This window comes from Elephas maximus, chromosome 21 (genome assembly GCF_024166365.1).
Source record: "Elephas maximus indicus isolate mEleMax1 chromosome 21, mEleMax1 primary haplotype, whole genome shotgun sequence".
Taxonomy (NCBI): domain Eukaryota; kingdom Metazoa; phylum Chordata; class Mammalia; order Proboscidea; family Elephantidae; genus Elephas; species Elephas maximus.
Window position 1 is genome coordinate 48,194,351 of NC_064839.1, and position 16,911 is coordinate 48,211,261.

Sequence of the window (16,911 nt, forward strand, 5' to 3'; positions counted from 1 at the left end):
TTGGGAGTAGGTCTCCAGGCATTGGACCTCTCTTAGTCTGGAAGCTCCACTGAAACCTGTCCACCATGGGTGACCCTGGTGGTATTTGAAATACTAGTGGCACAGCTTCCAGCATCATAGCAACACACAAACTACCACAGTTTGGTTAAGGTTGTGTGTCAACTTGGCTGAGGCATGATTCTTACTGGTTTGGTAGAGCACGTCCTTTAGACCTGGGGTTTCTGTGCAGAGAAGCTCCTACTCCAGGAGAAGAGCGACACGAAAGACCTTCCTCCAGAGCTGACAGAGAGAAAAAGCCTACCTCTGGAGCTGATGCCCTGAATTTGGACTTCTAGCCTACTAGACTGTGAGAAAATAAATTTCTCTTTGTTAAAGCCATGCACTTATGGTACTTCTGTTATGGCAACACTAGATGACTAAGACAACATGTATAAAAAAAAACAAAAACCAAACCCATTGCTGTGGAGTCGATTCTGACTCACAGCGACCCTGTAGGACAGAGTAGAACTGCCCCATGCAGTTTCCAAGGAGTACCTGGTGGATTCGAACTGCTGACCTTTTGGTTAGCAGCCGTAGCGCTTAACCACTATGCTACCAGGTTTCCAACAATATGTATAAGCATATACATATATATATGTATATACACATAAGCTTCACTGGTTTCGTTTCCCTAGAGAACCCCAGCCTAAGACATACAGTATGACAAACTGACAGATGGGTGGAGGAAGAAAAATGTAAGACCCCCAAAACTGGAGAAATTGTGAAGGGTATAAAAAAAAAAAATTTTTTTTTTTTTTATAGCGTAGAAATCTTATCTGGGACCATTTAAGAATGGGCAGTAGAAAAGGGGGAAAAAAAAAGAGGGAAGACCCAATCTTGGTCCATTTACATTTCATGAAGACCAGGCACACAACTGTAGAAAGTATTCCAAGATTTCTTGACCTTTTGTAACTGCTCATGTTTGTTGTTTTCGTTATTCTCTTTCCCTCTCCTTTCCTTATTATGAGTGGCTGAAACCAATTGATAAAACCAATGTATGCATTCAGTTACTCGTTTGGCATTTGTTGCATACTTTCTGTGTGCCAGGTTCCGTGCTGGGCTCTGAGGCTATAAAGATAACTCAGACATGGCCCTGTCTTCAAGGAGCTCAGAGTTGAGAGGGTAATCAGATCTATCAACAACCGGGGACAATATCCTTGACCATCAGAGAAAAGAGCCAAGTACCACAAAAGCAACAGAGGAGGGAGCCAAATGGAAGAGTTGTATAGCAACCCTGGTGAATGCAGACCAAGCCTGGGGGAGAGAGAGCAACTGGGACGAAGAGCAGTCGGCTGTTCCCTAAAGGCACCTGGAAAATATCCCAAGGACAGAAACACAGGTCTGGCTGTTGCTCACAAGAAACCCAGTGCGCATCCTCACAGAAAAGCCCTGGTGCGATCTTGTGGCTTCGAGGTGCAGTGCCATTTGAGATAAAGGGTAGTGCCATTTGAGATAAACCCCAGCCAGGCTGAAAGGAAGGAAGGGAGGCAGCTAATAGACCTGAAACATGAACACACTAACACCAAAGTCAAACCATTTGCTGTCAAGTTGACTCCAACTCATGATGACCACATGTGTGTCAGAGTAGAACTGTGGTTTGAAGGGTTTTCAGTGGTTGATTTTTCAGAAGTAGATCAGGCCTTTCTTCTGAGGTGCCTCTGGGTGGACTCCAATCTTCAACCTTTCAGTGAAAGGCTGAGTGCATTAAGTGTTGACATCACCCAGGGACTCCAAGAACACGCTAATCACTCAATCAATGTTGTTCTTTCCTGACAGAGCCTCCACTACACTCTCAGCAATGTGCCTGAGGAGTGCCTTCTCCTCTGCCCTCACCAACCCCCTGGCTGAGGTGGACTTGACCTTTAAAAATCTGCTGTACTCATGCCAAGGAAGGGCTTCTACAGCCCTGAGTAACCGGACAGTTTGAAAGTATAGCAGCTGAATGGCTTCAGGTGGACACGCTCCAGTCCCAAGCACAGTGATTCGAAGACACCTTTGGAAGTGGAGCTGAGACCAACGAAGAGAGCGGAATGCTTTTCAAGTATATAAAGCTGGTTCCAAGTCCGCAGCGTTTCCACCACCAGCAAGTGCACTCTGTGGTAATGAAGTTCCCCATCAGCAGTGTACAAATCACATTTCTCTACAAATCACATTCTGTAAATCGGATCCTACTTCACCCATGATTTATACTTTCATTTAAATGCTGATTTATCATCATTTCTTCGCTTGGCAACCATCCTTATGACTTGCCTCTTAGTTCTAGCCTCCCTGGCAGATAATTAATGAGCTCTTAATACAGATTATGGGCACCGGAGGGAACACACTATTTAAAGACTCCTTTCAGGGATTTTTTTTGTAAAGTGAAGAACCCCTTTGTTATGCAAAAAAATTGCACACATTCAGCAAATGTTGCCCTTTTGAACTTCTGAACTATTCAAAGGCAGACCAAGAAGTTTACTTGAAGCAGGACACACCAGTCTGAAGATTTAGCTACTCAGCAGTCCCTGAAAGTACCAGGTGGGAAAGAGGGTCTTATTAAAACTTTTTATTAACTAATTGACATTTTTTCATTTGCTGCCTTATTCAACAAATGCTTGCTGAACACTTATTATGTGCCAGCCCCCTGCTAGGCATGGGGATATAATGGTGAGTACAGCAGACATGTGCCTTGTCCTTATGGAGCTCACAGTCCACTGGGGAGACATAATGAACACATAATTACACAAATAATTAGTTCACCACATTTTTCATAAATGTTGCCAAGGGACCAATGAGAGAGTGTAATGAGGCCTGAACTCATTTGAGAAAGGAAGAGTGGTCAGAGACGGAATAGTTAAGTTGAGCTCCAAGGGTGAGTTAGAATGAATCAGGAAGAGAAGAGCACTCCAGGCAGGGAACAGAATATGCAAAGGCCCTGAGGAGAGAGAGCTTGGCATTTCTGAAGAACTGGGAGAAGGATGCCGACTGGAGCAGAGTGGTAGAGGTAGAGAGTAGCAGAAGATGGACCTGTGAGGCAAGTGTGGGCATGATGCTAGCTAAAAGTTCCAGTGGACTAAGTGTTTTGAGTTGTTCCTAATACATTTTTGACGGGTTCTAGGCAAGGAAGTGACCTGCTCAGATGTAACTTTTAGAGAGTGAATTTTGGCTGCACCGTGGGAATTGGATTGGAGGAGGTCAGATGGGGGAGGGGGAGCAGAGAGACTCTTAGGAGCCATTGCAGTTGTCCAGGGGAGAAGAAGAGATGGTGTTCAGTGAGGATTTTCATCAAGCCCAGCCTGCAGGAGAACTGGGGATAACGTGTAGGATTCAAAGCAGCCCATTTCACAGAAGAGAAAAGATGTTCCAGTGGTTCAGGAAGAGTTGTGTGATTGGACACTGTCTGGAACATCCACCAGGAGGGACATCTTGATAGTGTGGCCTCTACCTTCCAGACCTAGGCTCCACCCTGGTAGTCCTGGTCTCACAAGGAAGGCACAGACAGGGCCCCCACAGCCTGCTCTGTAGGTCCCACCATTGGCTCATGGAGAGGCGACTTTCCTCAAGAGCTCTGACTTGGAATTGGGTTCAGGAGTGATGGTCACTGCAAGTGTGGTTGATTTGGGAAATCTGGACACAAACTTAGTCTTCAGGGGGGTGTTTAAGTGTCAGGGTCCACAAAGCTGGTTCTGATGGCCCTTCTATCAGACACTGGTCTGGAGGTCTCAAGTATCGATGGGCAAAGGAGTCCCTGGGAGAGAAGTTTCTTCAAAAGGCAGATTTTTGGGTCTGAAGTCTACATTTCATAACAGGTCACACACACACACACACACCTCCCCCTGCCTCCTAGTTTCTAATTCTGATGGTCTTAAAATTACACCCTGAGAACTGTTCCTCCAGGAACACTGGCTTGCCTGAGCTCAGCAAGACATCTTCTCTCATTCCAGGCAGTCACTAACACTTAAGAAGTCCAGAAAACTGGGTGGGATTCTTGAACTGGGGACAGCTTGGGGGCTAAGACTGAACCTTCCTGCTCTCCCTATTGCCTAACTGAGAATCATCCAGAGGGTTTGTGACTGTGGCCACTACTCTCCAGAGATCCTGATTCAGCTGTGGCCAGAGGCGTGGGAGCTTGTGGCTTTAGCAAGTGCTCAGGTGATCCTAATGATCAGGCAGTTTGCAGGCTGCAGGGGTAGCCCTGCCCTTCAGTGTCCACAGGGGCCCAGGTGTCTTAGGAGGTACTCTCCACCTCTCCACACCTGCTCCAGGGCTCAGGGAAACTTCTGGATCCTGCATCAGGACATGTTCTGTTGGGCAGTCCCAGCTACAGGTGGTGATCAGCTCCACTGGGGATGTTGAATTTCTTTGAGTTGAGAATTCTGCTGGACTCTGTGTGAGATCTGATGTGTATACTCAACTTTCCAGCCAGGTCAAGGGAAGAATCCTGTGGAGGCAATCTTCTCAGGCTCAGGTCACCAGCTAAAAAGCTTTGTCACCACTGAGGACCAGTCGGATGCTACCTATAGCAGACTTGATAAGTAAATGGAGTTTCAAAGATTTGTAAGCCCAGAAGGGCTGTATCCATTCAGTGTCTGGCAGAACCAGCTAAATCAGGGAAGCTCCTTGGATGAATTTTTGGGGGCAAGGGAGAAGCTCCTTCTTATTCTTGAGTTTCTGGGAACAAGGGCCAGGGATCCCTAGAAAGGGACTTGCTCCAGAGGCATGTTCATTTGTTTCCCACCTCCCAGTCTTACTCTCGGCTGGCGGGGATTACCAAATAGAATAAGCACGGGCTTACTTGTGCTTACTTACTAATCTGTTGTCTTAGTCATCTAATGTTGCTGTAACAGAAATACCACAAGTGGATAGTTTCAATAAACAGAAGTTTATTCTCTCATTGTCTAGGAGGGTAGAAGTCCAAATTCAGTGCGTCAGCACCGGGGAAGGCTTTCTCTGTCAGCTCTGGAGGAAGGTCCTTGTCATCAATCTTCCCTGGTCAAGGAACTTCTCAGTGCAGGGACCCTGAGTCCAAAGGATGCTCTCTGTTCCCAGTGCTGCTTTCTTGGTGGTGTGAGGTCCCCATGTCTTCTGCTTGATTTTCTCTTTTATTTCTTAAAAGAGATTGACTTAAGACACTATCTAATCTTGTAGATCTCATCAATATAACTGCCACTAATCCATCTCATTACATCATAGTGATAGGATTTACAATGCATAGGGAAATCACATCAGATGACAAAATGGTAGACAATCATACAATACTGGGAAACATGACGTAGCCAAGTTGATAGATATTTTTGGGGGGCACAATTCAATCAGTAACATCTGTAGTGAACAATTTCACATTTTTTTTTCACCTCATCAGAAATTCTGCTTCTAGCAATGACTGGCATGTGCCTCTCTCCCAAGCCCATGGCACCTTCCTACTGGTTCAAAGCCTCTTTTTAAATTTACAGTCCCTGACAGGGATGGATTACCCAGTAAACAAAGTAACACTGCCTTACTTTTGTGTATTTATTAATCTGTGTGAACAGTTTCACATAGTTTTCATCACATCAAAGATGTGCAGTGTTATGGGGCTGGCCTGAGTTTTGAGGATTTTGCCCAAGGCCAGACTGACACTTGCTTGTCCACTCCTTCTACTTTGCCAGACACAGCTGCAGAGCCATCATCAGACCCGCTCCTTGGAGAAGAGGTTGGTGGTTCTACCTTGGCTTGGATCCCTGTCTGGGGAACTTTGTCAGGGAAGACCTCCGCGTTCCACTCCTCTCATCTAGCCCCTCCAGCCTGGGATTCTGATGGTCATGGCCCACTAAGCAGTCTGGGCCAGGCCTTGGTGGGGAGTCTGGAGTTGAGAGGACTCTGGGACTAAGAGCTTGCAGCCCCAAGCTGGGGAGGGCATTGTGACATCTACCATGTCCCATCTGTGAGGCAGGAGGAGAGCTGCTGAGTGACTCTGGAAGCCATGGATTGACCACTGCCTGCTGGTCCAAGAAAGATCCTCTGACTTCTGGGGGTGATATGTGGGTGGGCAGGGAGGCTTTGCTCATGGGGGAATGGAGGGCAGATGTTGATTGCATTGGGAGCACTGTGAGAAGTAAGCCCCTCTTTGCTTTTGGGACAAACCTACAGATCTTTGTGATGGCTGCAGCAGTGGGAAGGGGCATTGACTAGGGGTCTAGGGTCTGCTCCACCAAAGAGATAGATTGAGCTTTGAGCTCAGGCTCAGGTGTCACCTGAGCAGAAGTTTAGAACTAAGAGGTTGGAGATTGAGGACTCTTGAATACTTTCTGCCTTCAGTATCTGGTGGCTTTCTAGGGCTTTGGAGTGAGTTTAGTTCAACAAAGTATCCTTATTCATTAAGCAAATGTTTATTAAGTGTCTGTCCTGGGGCAGCCCTATTCTTGGTGCTGGACACTCTGCAGTGAGCAAGCAGAAAAGAATCTGCTCTCATGGGAAGCGGACAATGATCATGAACTGGTCAAATAACCAAGAATGCATACTGTGATGACTTACTGTGCTTGGGGGCAGGTGGGAACTCTAGCTCTACCTCTCAGTAGCCAGGAGATTGGGCAGGCTCCATGATGCTCTGGGTCTCTGTGCTTCCTCAGAAAAATAGGAATAATAATGTTGTTATTTGCTATTGAGACCGTTCCTACTCACGGTGACTCCATGTGTACAGAACAGGGTTTTGAACTGGTTCTGCCTGATTTAGTCATGGCTGATGAAGCAAAACCCGAATGGACCCAAAATTAAAAAAAAAAATGTGGGTACACCAGAACAATGCCTGGAATGGGAAAAATTATAGGTCAAAGCCCCGCTAGACACTTAATCTCCTTCACTGAAAACAAGGGCAGTATGAGCATTGCACAGCAACCAAATCACTTGACCAGCAGAGTTGGAAACAGCAGTGCTCTGCTCCAATATGGTGGCCAACCTCACTGCTTTGAATGTGTGTTGCCCTCCACATTCCTGGCAATAATGTTGTCTCCTGCATCAGGTTCCTGAAAGGGCTCGCTACACCTCCTCCGAGTCTCCCATTCCAGGGATTTCACTTGTAATTTTTCCCATTCCAGTTATTGGTCCACTTCATCCAAATTAAAAAAATTTGAGTCTGTTCTGATTTTGCTTCATTGACTGTGACTGATCTGGTCTGAAGCAGTTCAAAGTGCTGGTGCAGAGTAGAACTGCTGCACAGGGTTTTCAAGGGTGTGCCCTTTCAGGAACAGATCCCTGGGCCTTTCTTCCGAGGCACCTCTGGGTGGGTTTGAACTGCCAACTTTTTGGCTAGTAGTTGAGCACTAAAATGTTTGTGGCACACAGGGACCCTGGAATAATAATTATTCCTCCATACAGGGTGCTATGAGGAGTAAGTGAGATAATGTGTAAAGAATGTTTAACATGACCTCTGACCCATAGAAATAACTCAGGAAAATGTTACTGGATTTGATGTTCCTAAGAATATTAATAAGACAGTCAGCCTGGTCAATTTACCTCAGGACGAGGGGCGGTAGGTCTTGACATGATTTCAAGAGCAGCCAGGCAGATACTGGCCACTTTGGCTTCTTCTTGCTGGTAGCATGGTCAGTGGTAGTGGGAGTGCCCAGGGCGGGAGGGGAGACCTTGAAACAAGGCCCACTTCCTGGGGTGAGGGTGGTGCTTCAGGAGAGGGTATGCCATAAGGAAAGCAGGGCAAGTGAATGATGGGGCAGAGCCTGGGGGAGCCAGAGGGTCCAGAAAAAAGTGAACTTCTGGCTAGTGGGAAATGGCTCAAGGAATAGACCCTGGGGAAGGTTGCTGGCTGGCTTAGGTGGCAGAGTCAGTCACGAGGTGGTGGGTATTTGTGGCACTGTCCTAACTCCTGGGAGACCCCCTCCTAGAAAAACTGGGATCACCTGGCAGGTCTGGGAGCAAGCCTGGAGGTGCTGTTAATAATAACTGGGACTGGAGGAAGGAGTCAGGGCAGGCATGGACAATAACGATTTTAGAATCATCCGTCTCATTAATAATTCCGAGGTTGGCTTAATGCTAGGGTGGCTTCCTGTTGTCCAGGGATGGAAAATCCAGTCTTGATCAATGTCCTGCCTTAGGGATTGGCACAGTATAATTCTAATAAAGATTGAAAGAGGGAGTGTTGACAGGTAGCCTCGTGTTTGTGTGTGGAACTCTCTGAAAAGCCCAGATATCAAAAAGGCATATAAACAGGAGAAAAAAAAGAAGTGGCAAAGGATGAAAAAAAGATGTATCCAACTTAAAGGATGCCCCTAAGCTTAAAGAATTATGCCAGCTGTGGTGTATTGGGCACTGGCTTCATGTCACAGTCTGCTAATCCCTTGACTCAAATTTCCTCATTTAATACTCACAACAACCCTCTGATGCAGGTACAACAATTTCTCCCACTATAAAAACGGAAAGGGAAGTTCTGAGAAGTTAAGAGACTTATCCAAGTGTCTTAGACTCCTAGGACTGCCATAAGAAAACACCATAAAGCAGGTGGCTTTAAAGAACAGAAATTTATTGTTTTTCAGTTTTGGAGGATAGATGTCTGAATTCAGGGTGTTGGCGGGCTATACCCTCTCTGTCTCTGCTCTAGGAGAAGATCCTTCCTTGTCTCTTTCAGCTTTCTGGTAACTCCAGGTGTTATTTGGCCTTTCTTTGCTTGTAGATGAATCCTCAAATGCTGTCTTCCCCCTGTGTATGACTCTCTCTCCATGTCTGTTCTTCTTTTTTATTATACACCACTCAGAGGGGATTAGGACTAGGACACACCCTACTCCAGTGCTACCCTGTTTGACTTATAATGAAAGAAAAACCCTATTTCCAAACAAGGTCACATTCACAGGTACAGAGATTAGGACTTCAACATATCTTTTGGGGGTGGGAAGGCACAATTCAATGTATAATACCAGGTCATGGCGTTGCTCTATGGCAGGTCTGGGCCACAAACCCTTGTCGGTATGAAACTAGAGTTTCTGATCCTATAACCATCTCACTCCATTTGAAACCCGAAAGAGCCAAAGCTTGAGAAACGTAGTAAAGACAACTAAAAAGAGCCTTTCACTTCCATTTGGGGAAAAAAATTGAAGAACAAGGACACTACTGCTTAGAGGGAGATTTTAAAAGATGAGAGAGAAAGTAGAACTACTTGATTCCTGTTCAAATCTTCACTTGTCTACCAGGGAGAATGAACTTGCAATGGGGAAAAGTAAAATAAAGGGGAGGGAACTGGGGCCCAGTGTAGATGTGAAGGCAGGAAGCCGGTACCAGTTCATTGAAATGAACTTAGGTCTCCAGGTTTAGATGGGATTCACCTTGCAGGCCTGTTGGAATTTTCAAGCATAAAGTCTATGGTGCTGGTTACCACATAACATATGGTGATGGCTACTTTTGAAACTTCTCTTCCCTTTTTTTCTGGTATCTGCTTGTTCTCAAAATATTTCTGACATGCACATAGGTAGAGCTTTTCCTTCTCCAGATCTATTCCTTGAGAAACTTTTGGCAGGAGATGCGTATGTCAAACACGAGGGTATTCACCACATGTTACTGATTGAACTGTGTTCTCCCCCAAAATGCGTTAAAGTTCTAACGCCTGGTACCTGTGAATGTGTCCTTGCTTGGAAATAGCACCTTTGCCGATGTAACTCTTTAACATGAGGTCATACTAGAGTGGGGTGGGTCCTAACCCAATCGGAGTGGCGTCCTCATAAAAGAGGAGAAAAGACATAGACAGACAAAGGGAAGGTGGCAATGTGATGATTAAGTTATGGTGCAGCTGTAAACCAAGGAACTCCTGGGCTACCAGAGGCTAGAAGAGGATGCTCCTCCCCTAGAGCCTTCAGAGAGAACATGGTCCTGACGATACCCTGAATTCAGACTGCGAGCCTCCGGAACTGTGAGACATAAACTTCTGTTGTCGAAAGCTGCCCAGTTAATGGCACTTTGTTGAGGCAGCCTTAGGAAACTAATACTAATGCTCTGCGGCAGCCCTAGGAAACTAAACTAAAATTATGTGGCTGCTTTCTTAACAATCTTAGTGTTGAAATGCCTTTTTCCCCCTTGTTCTTTTTAAATTTGAGCCCCATGCTAAAATAATCTGCATAACAAATAACGCACCATAACAAATAAGCATTCATTGCTCACGTGCCTGGAGCCAGGTGTGAGTAGGCCAGGTGGCTCTACTGATCTTCGCTAGGCTCACTCATGAGTCTGGGCTTGACTGGGGTGGACTGTACAGTCTGGCTTTGGTGGGGGCAGTTGAGGAGACCTGCTGCTCCATTGGCTAGCCCTGGTTTGTTCTCATCGTGGTGGCAGAGACACAAGAACAGAAGCAGAACCAAGCCCTTGAAGTCTAAACTCGGAACTAGCCCATGGCACTTCTGCATTCTGTTGGCCAAAGGAAGTCACAAGCTTAGTTAAGACTCAAGTGGTGGAAAGACAGACTCTAGCTCTTTTTTTTTTTTTTAATTTTTATTGTGCTTTAAGTGAAAGTTTACAAATCAAGTCAGTCTTTCACACAAAAACTTATATACACCATGCTACATACTCCCAATTGCTCTCCCTCTAATGAGACAGCCCACTCCCTCCCTCCACTCTCTCTTTTCGTGTCCATTTCGCCAGCTTCTAACCCCCTCTACCCTCTCATCTCCCCTTCAGGGACCAGATGCCAACATAGTCTCAAGTGCCACCTGATCCAAGAAGCTCACTCCTCACCAGCATCCTCCCCCAGCCCACTGTCCAATCCAATCCCTGTCTGAAGAGTTGGCTTTGGGAATGGTTCCTGTCCTGGGCCAACATAAGCTCTGGGGGCCATGACCACCAGGGTCCTTCTAGTCTCAGCCAGACTATTAAGTCTGGTCTTTTACGAGATTTTGGGGTCTTCATCCCACTGCCGTCCTGCTCCCTCAGGGTTTCTCTCTTGTGGTCCCTGTCAGGGTAGTCATTGGTTGTAGCCGGGCACCATCTAGTTCTTCTGGTCTCAAGCTGATGTTGTCTCTGTTTTATGTGGCCCTTTCTGTCTCTTGGGTTCATAATTACCTTGTGTCCTTGGTATTCTTCATTCTCCTTTGATCTGGGTGGTTTGAGACCAATTGATGCATCTTAGATGGCTGCTTGCTAGCATTTAAGACCCCAGACGCCTCTCTCCAAGGTGGGATGCAGAATGTTTTCTTAATAGATTTTATTATGCCAATTGACTTAGATGTCCCCTGAAACCATGGTCCTCAAACCCCCACCCCTGCTATGCCAGCCTTCGAAGCATTCAGTTTATTCAGGAAACTTCTTTGCTTTTGGTTTAGTCCAGTTGTGCTGACCTCGCGTGTATTGTGTGTTGTCTTTCCTGTCACCTAAAGTAGTTCTTATCTACTATCTAATTAGTGAATACCCCTCTCCCACCTTCCTTCCCTCCCCCCTCTCGTAACCATCAAAGAGTATTTTCTTCTCTGTTTAAACTATTTCTTCAGCTCTTATAGTAGTAGTCTTATACAATATTTGTGCTTTTGCAAATGACTAATTTCACTCAGCATAATGCCTCCCAGATTCCTCCGTGTTATGAAATGTTTCACAGAGTCATCACTGTTCTTTATTGGTGTGTAGTATTCCATTGTGTGAATCCATTCATCTGTCAGTGGGCACCTTGGTTGCTTCCATCTTTTTGCTATTCTAAACAGTGCTGCAATAAACATGGGTGTGCATATATCTGTTCGTGTAAAGGCTCTTATTTTTCTAGGATATATTCCGAGGAGTGGGATTGCTGGATTGTGTGGTAGTTCTATTTCTAGCTTTTTAAGGAAGTGCCAAATCAATTTCCAAAGTGGTTTTACCATTTGACATTCCCACCAGCAGTGTATAAGTGTTCCAGTCTTTCCACAGCCTCTCCAACATTTATTGTTTTGTGTTTTTTGGATTAATGCCAACCTTGTTGGCGTGAGATGAAATCTCATGGTAGTTTTGATTTGCATTTCTCTAATGGCTAATGATTGTGAGCATTTCCTCATGTATCTGTTAGCTACCTGAATGTCTTCTTTAGTGAAGTGTCTGTTCATATCTTTTGCCCATGTTTTAATTGGGTTATTTGTCTTTTTGTAGTTGAGTTTTTGCAGTATCATGTAGATTTTAGAGATCAGGTGCTGACTGGAAATGTCACAGCTAAAAACTTTTTCCCAGGCTGTAGGTAATCTTTTTACTTTTTTGGTGAAGTCTTTGGATGAGCATAGGTGTTTGATTTTTAGGAGCTCCCAGTTATCTTCTGCATTGTTAGTAATGTTTTGTATACTGTTTATGCCATGTATTAGGGCTCCAAATGTTGTCCCTATTTTTTCTTCCATGATCTCTATGGTTTTAGGTTTTATATTTAGGTCTTTGATCCCTTTCGAGCTTGTTTTTGTGCATGGAGTGAGGTATGGGTCTTGTTTCATTTTTTTTGCAGATGGATATCCAGTTATACCAGCACCATTTATTAAAAAGACCGACTTTTCCCCATTTAACTGACTTTGGGCCTTTGTCAAATATCAACTGCTCGTATGTGAATGGATTTATGTCTGGATTCTCAATTCTGTTCCATTGGTCTATGTATCTGTTGTTGTACCAGTACCAGGCTGTTTTGACTACTGTGGTGGTGTAATAGGTTCTAAAATCAGGTAAAGTAAGGCCTCCCACTTTGTTCTTCTTTTTCAGTAATGCATTACTTCTCCGGGGCCTCTTTCCCTTCCATATAAAGTTGGCGATTTGTTTCTCCATCTCATTAAAGAATGTCATTGGAATTTGGATCAGAATTGTATTAAATGTATAGATCACTCTTGGTAGAATAGCCATTTTAATAATGTTAGGTCTTCCTATCCATGAGAAAGGTACGTAATTATGTAGATCTCTTTTGGTTGCTTGCAGAAGTGTACTGTAGTTTTCTTTGTATAAGTCTTTTACATCTCTGGTAAGATTTATTCCTAAGTATTTTATCCTCTTGGGGGCTACTGTACATGGTATTGATTTGGTGATTTCCTCTTTAATGTTTTTTTGTTGGTGTAGAGGAATCCAACTGATTTTTGTACGTTTATCTTGTATCCCGAGTCGACGGCAATGGGTTTGGTTTGGTTTTTGGTATCTTGTACCTTGATACATACTCTGCTGAACTCTTCTATTAGTTTTGGTAGTTTTCTTGAGGATTCCTTAGGGTTTTCTGTGTATAAGATCATGTTGTCTGCAAATAGAGATAATTTTACTTCTTCCTTGCCAATCTTGATGCCCTTTATTTTTTTATCTAGCTCAATTGCTCTGGCTAGAACTTCCAGCACAATGTTGAATAAGAGTGGTGATAAAGGGCATCCTTGTCTGGTTCCAGTTCTCAAGGGGAATGCTTTCAGGCTCTCTCCATTTAGGGTGATGTTGGCTGTTGGCTTTGTATAAATGCCCTTTATTATGTTGAGAAATTTTCCTTCTATTCCTATTTTGCTCAGAGTTTTTATCATGAAGGGGTGTTGAACTTTGTCCAATGCCTTTTCTGCACCAATTGATAAAATCATGTGATTCTTGCCTTTTGTTTTACTTATGTGATGGATTACATTAATTGTTTTTCTAAAGTTGAACCATCTCTGCATCCCCGGTATGAATCCCACTTGGCCATGGTGAATTATTTTTTTAATATGTTGTTGAATTCTTTTGGCTAGAATTTTGTTGAGGATTTTTGCATCTAAATTCGTGAGGGATATAGGTCTATAATTTTCTGTTTTTGTGGTGTCTTTACCTGGTTTTGGTATCAGGGATATGGTGGCTTCATAGAATGAGTTTGGTAGTATTCCATCCTTTTCTAGGCTCTGAAATACCATTAGTAGTAGTGGTGTGAACTCTTCTCTGAAAGTTTGGTAGAACTCTGGAGTGAAGCTGTCCTGGCCAGGGCTTTTTTTTATTGGGAGTTTTTTGATTGCCTTTTCAATCTCTTCTTTTGTCATGGGTCTATTTAGTTGTTCTACCTCTGTTTGTGTTATTTTAGGTAGGTAGTGTGTTTCTAGGAATTTGTCCATTTCATCTAGGTTTTCAAATTTGTTAGAGTACAATATTTCATAGTAATCCGATATGATTCTTTTAATTTCAGTTGGGTTTGTTGCAATATCGCTCTTCTCATTTCTTATTCGGGTTATTTGCTTTCTCTCCTGTTTTTCTTTTGTCAGTTTGGCCAATGGTTTATCAATTTTGTTGATTTTTTTCAAAGAACCAGGTTTTGGTCTTGTTAATTCTTTCAATTGTTTTTCCATTTTCTATTTCATTTAGTTCAGCTCTAATTTTTATTATTGGTTTTCTTCTGGCGCCTGAGGGTTTCTTTTGTTGCTCTCTATTTGTTCAAGTTGTAGGGATAATTCTTTGATTTTGGCCCTTTCTTCTTTTTGCATGTGTGCATTTATTGATATAAATTGGCCTCTAAGCACTGCTTTCGCTGTGTCCCAAAGGTTCTGACAGGAAGTGTTTTCATTTTCATTGGATTCTATGAACTTCTTTATTCCATCCTTAATGTCTTCTATAATCCAGTCTTTTTTGAGCAGGGTATTGATCGGTTTCCAAGTGTTTGATTTCTTTTCTCTGCTTTTTCTGTTATTGATTTCCACTTTTATGGCCTCATGGTCAGAGAAGATGCTTTGTAATATTTCAATGTGTTGGATTCTGCTAAAGCTTGCTTTATGACCTAATATGTGGTCTATTCTAGAGAATGTTCCGTGTGCACTAGAAAAGAAAGTATACTTTGCAGCTGTTGGGTGGAGTGTTCTGTATACGTGTATGAAGTCAGGTTGGTTAATTGTTACATTTACGTCTTCCGTGTCTTTATTGAGCTTCTTTCTGGATGTCCTGTCCTTCACCGAAAGTGGTGTGTTGAAGTCTCCTATTATTGTGGAGCTGTCTATCTCACTTTTCAATGGTGCTAGAGTTTGTTTTATGTATCTTGCAGCCCTGTCATTGGGTGCATAAATATTTAATATGGTTGTATCTTCTTGGTATATTGTCCCTTTAATCACTATGTAGTTTCCTTCCTTATCCTCTATGATGGATTTAACTGTAAAGTCTATTTTGACAGAAATTAATATTGCCACTCCTGCTCTTTTTTGATTGTTTGCTTAGTGTATTTTTTTCCATCCTTTGAGTTTTAGTTTGTTTGTGTCTGTAAGTCTAAGGTGTGTGTCTTGTAGGCAGCGTATAGATGGATCTTGTTTTTTAATCCATTCTGCCACTCTTTATCTCTTTATTGGTGCTTTTAGTCCATTTACATTCAGCGTAATTAGAGAGGTATGAATTTAGTGCTTTTGATGTCTTTTTGTGTGTGTTGCTGACAGTTTCTTTTTCCCACTTAATTTTATGTGTTCTGTAGATTATCTTTATACGTTGTCGTTTACTCATATTTGTTGTTGTTGATTTTGTTTCTGCTGAGTCTCTATTATTTTATTTTATTTTGATGAGTATGATAGTTTGTCTCCTTTGTGGTTACCTTACCATTTACACCTATTTTACTAAATTTAAACCTAACATTTTTTTTTTCTTTGCATCGCCACATCTTCCTCTCCATATGGAAGATTTTTGATTATATTTCTTAGTCCCTCTTTATTGTTTTCATGTCGTCTTTTTTGAATCTAATAACATTGCTGTTATCCTGTTTTGAGTTTTTTTTAAATTTTGCTTTGGGTTTTTGATTTCCCTGTCTGGGTTGACTTCTGATTGCTCTGCCAAGTGTTCTAGTCTTGGGTTGATACCTTATATTATTAATTTTCTAACCAAAGAACTGCCTTTAGTATTTCTTGTAGTTTTGGTTTGGTTTTTACGAGTTCCCTAAACTTGTGTTTATCTGGAAATGTCTTAATTTCACCTTCATACGTAAGAGACAGTTTTGCTGGATATATGATTCTTGGCAGGCAATTTTTTTCCTCCATTTTTTAAAAATATGCCATCCCATTGCCTTCTTGTTTGCATGGTTTCTGCCGAGTAGTCCGAGCTTATTCTTATTGGCCCTCCTTTGTAGGTGACTTTTCATTTATCCCTCGCTGCTCTTATAATTCTCTCTTTATCTTTGGTTTTGGCAAGTTCTATTATAATATGTCTTGGTGACTTTCTTTTAACATCTACCTTATGTGGAGTTCGATGAGCATCTTGGATAGATATCGTCTCGTCTTTCACAATATCAGGGAAGTTTCCTGCCAACAAATCTTCAACAATTCTCTCTGTATTTTCTGTTATCCCTCCTTGTTCTGGTACTCCAATTGCTCATAGGTTATTTCTCTTGAGAGAGTCCCACATGATTCTTAAGCTTTCTTCATTTAAAAAAATTTTTTTTGTCTGCTTTTTCTTCAAATATATTGCTGCCAAGTGCTTTATCTTCAAGTTCAGAAATTCTGGCTCCTACTTGCTCAATTCTGCTCCTCTTACTTTCTATGGAGTTGTCCTCTTCTGTAATTTTATTGTTAATCTTCTGAATTTCTGATTGCTGTCTGTCTGTGGATTTTTCCAGCTTATTAAATTTTTTATTATGCTCCTGAATAATCTTTCTAATTTCTTTGGTTGCTTTATCTGTGTGTTCCTTGGCTTGTTCTGCATATTGCCTCATTTCCTTCCTGATGTCTTGAAGGGTTCTATATATTAATCTTTTGTATTCTGCCTCTGTTAATTACAGGAATGCACTTTCATCTAGAAGATCTCTGGATTCTTTGTTTTGAGAGCTTGTTGAGGTGATCATGGTCTGTTTCTTTATGTGGCTTGATATTGACTGTTGTCTTCGATCCATCTATAAGTTATTTTGTTTATGCTTGCTTACTGTGTCATAGCTTCTTGCTTAGTTTTGTTTTGATATACTGAAATGGGTTGCTTGAATGAGCTAGCTTGATTATTTTCACCTTTGGTGCCCTGATGTCCTGTCCCCAGACGGCTAGA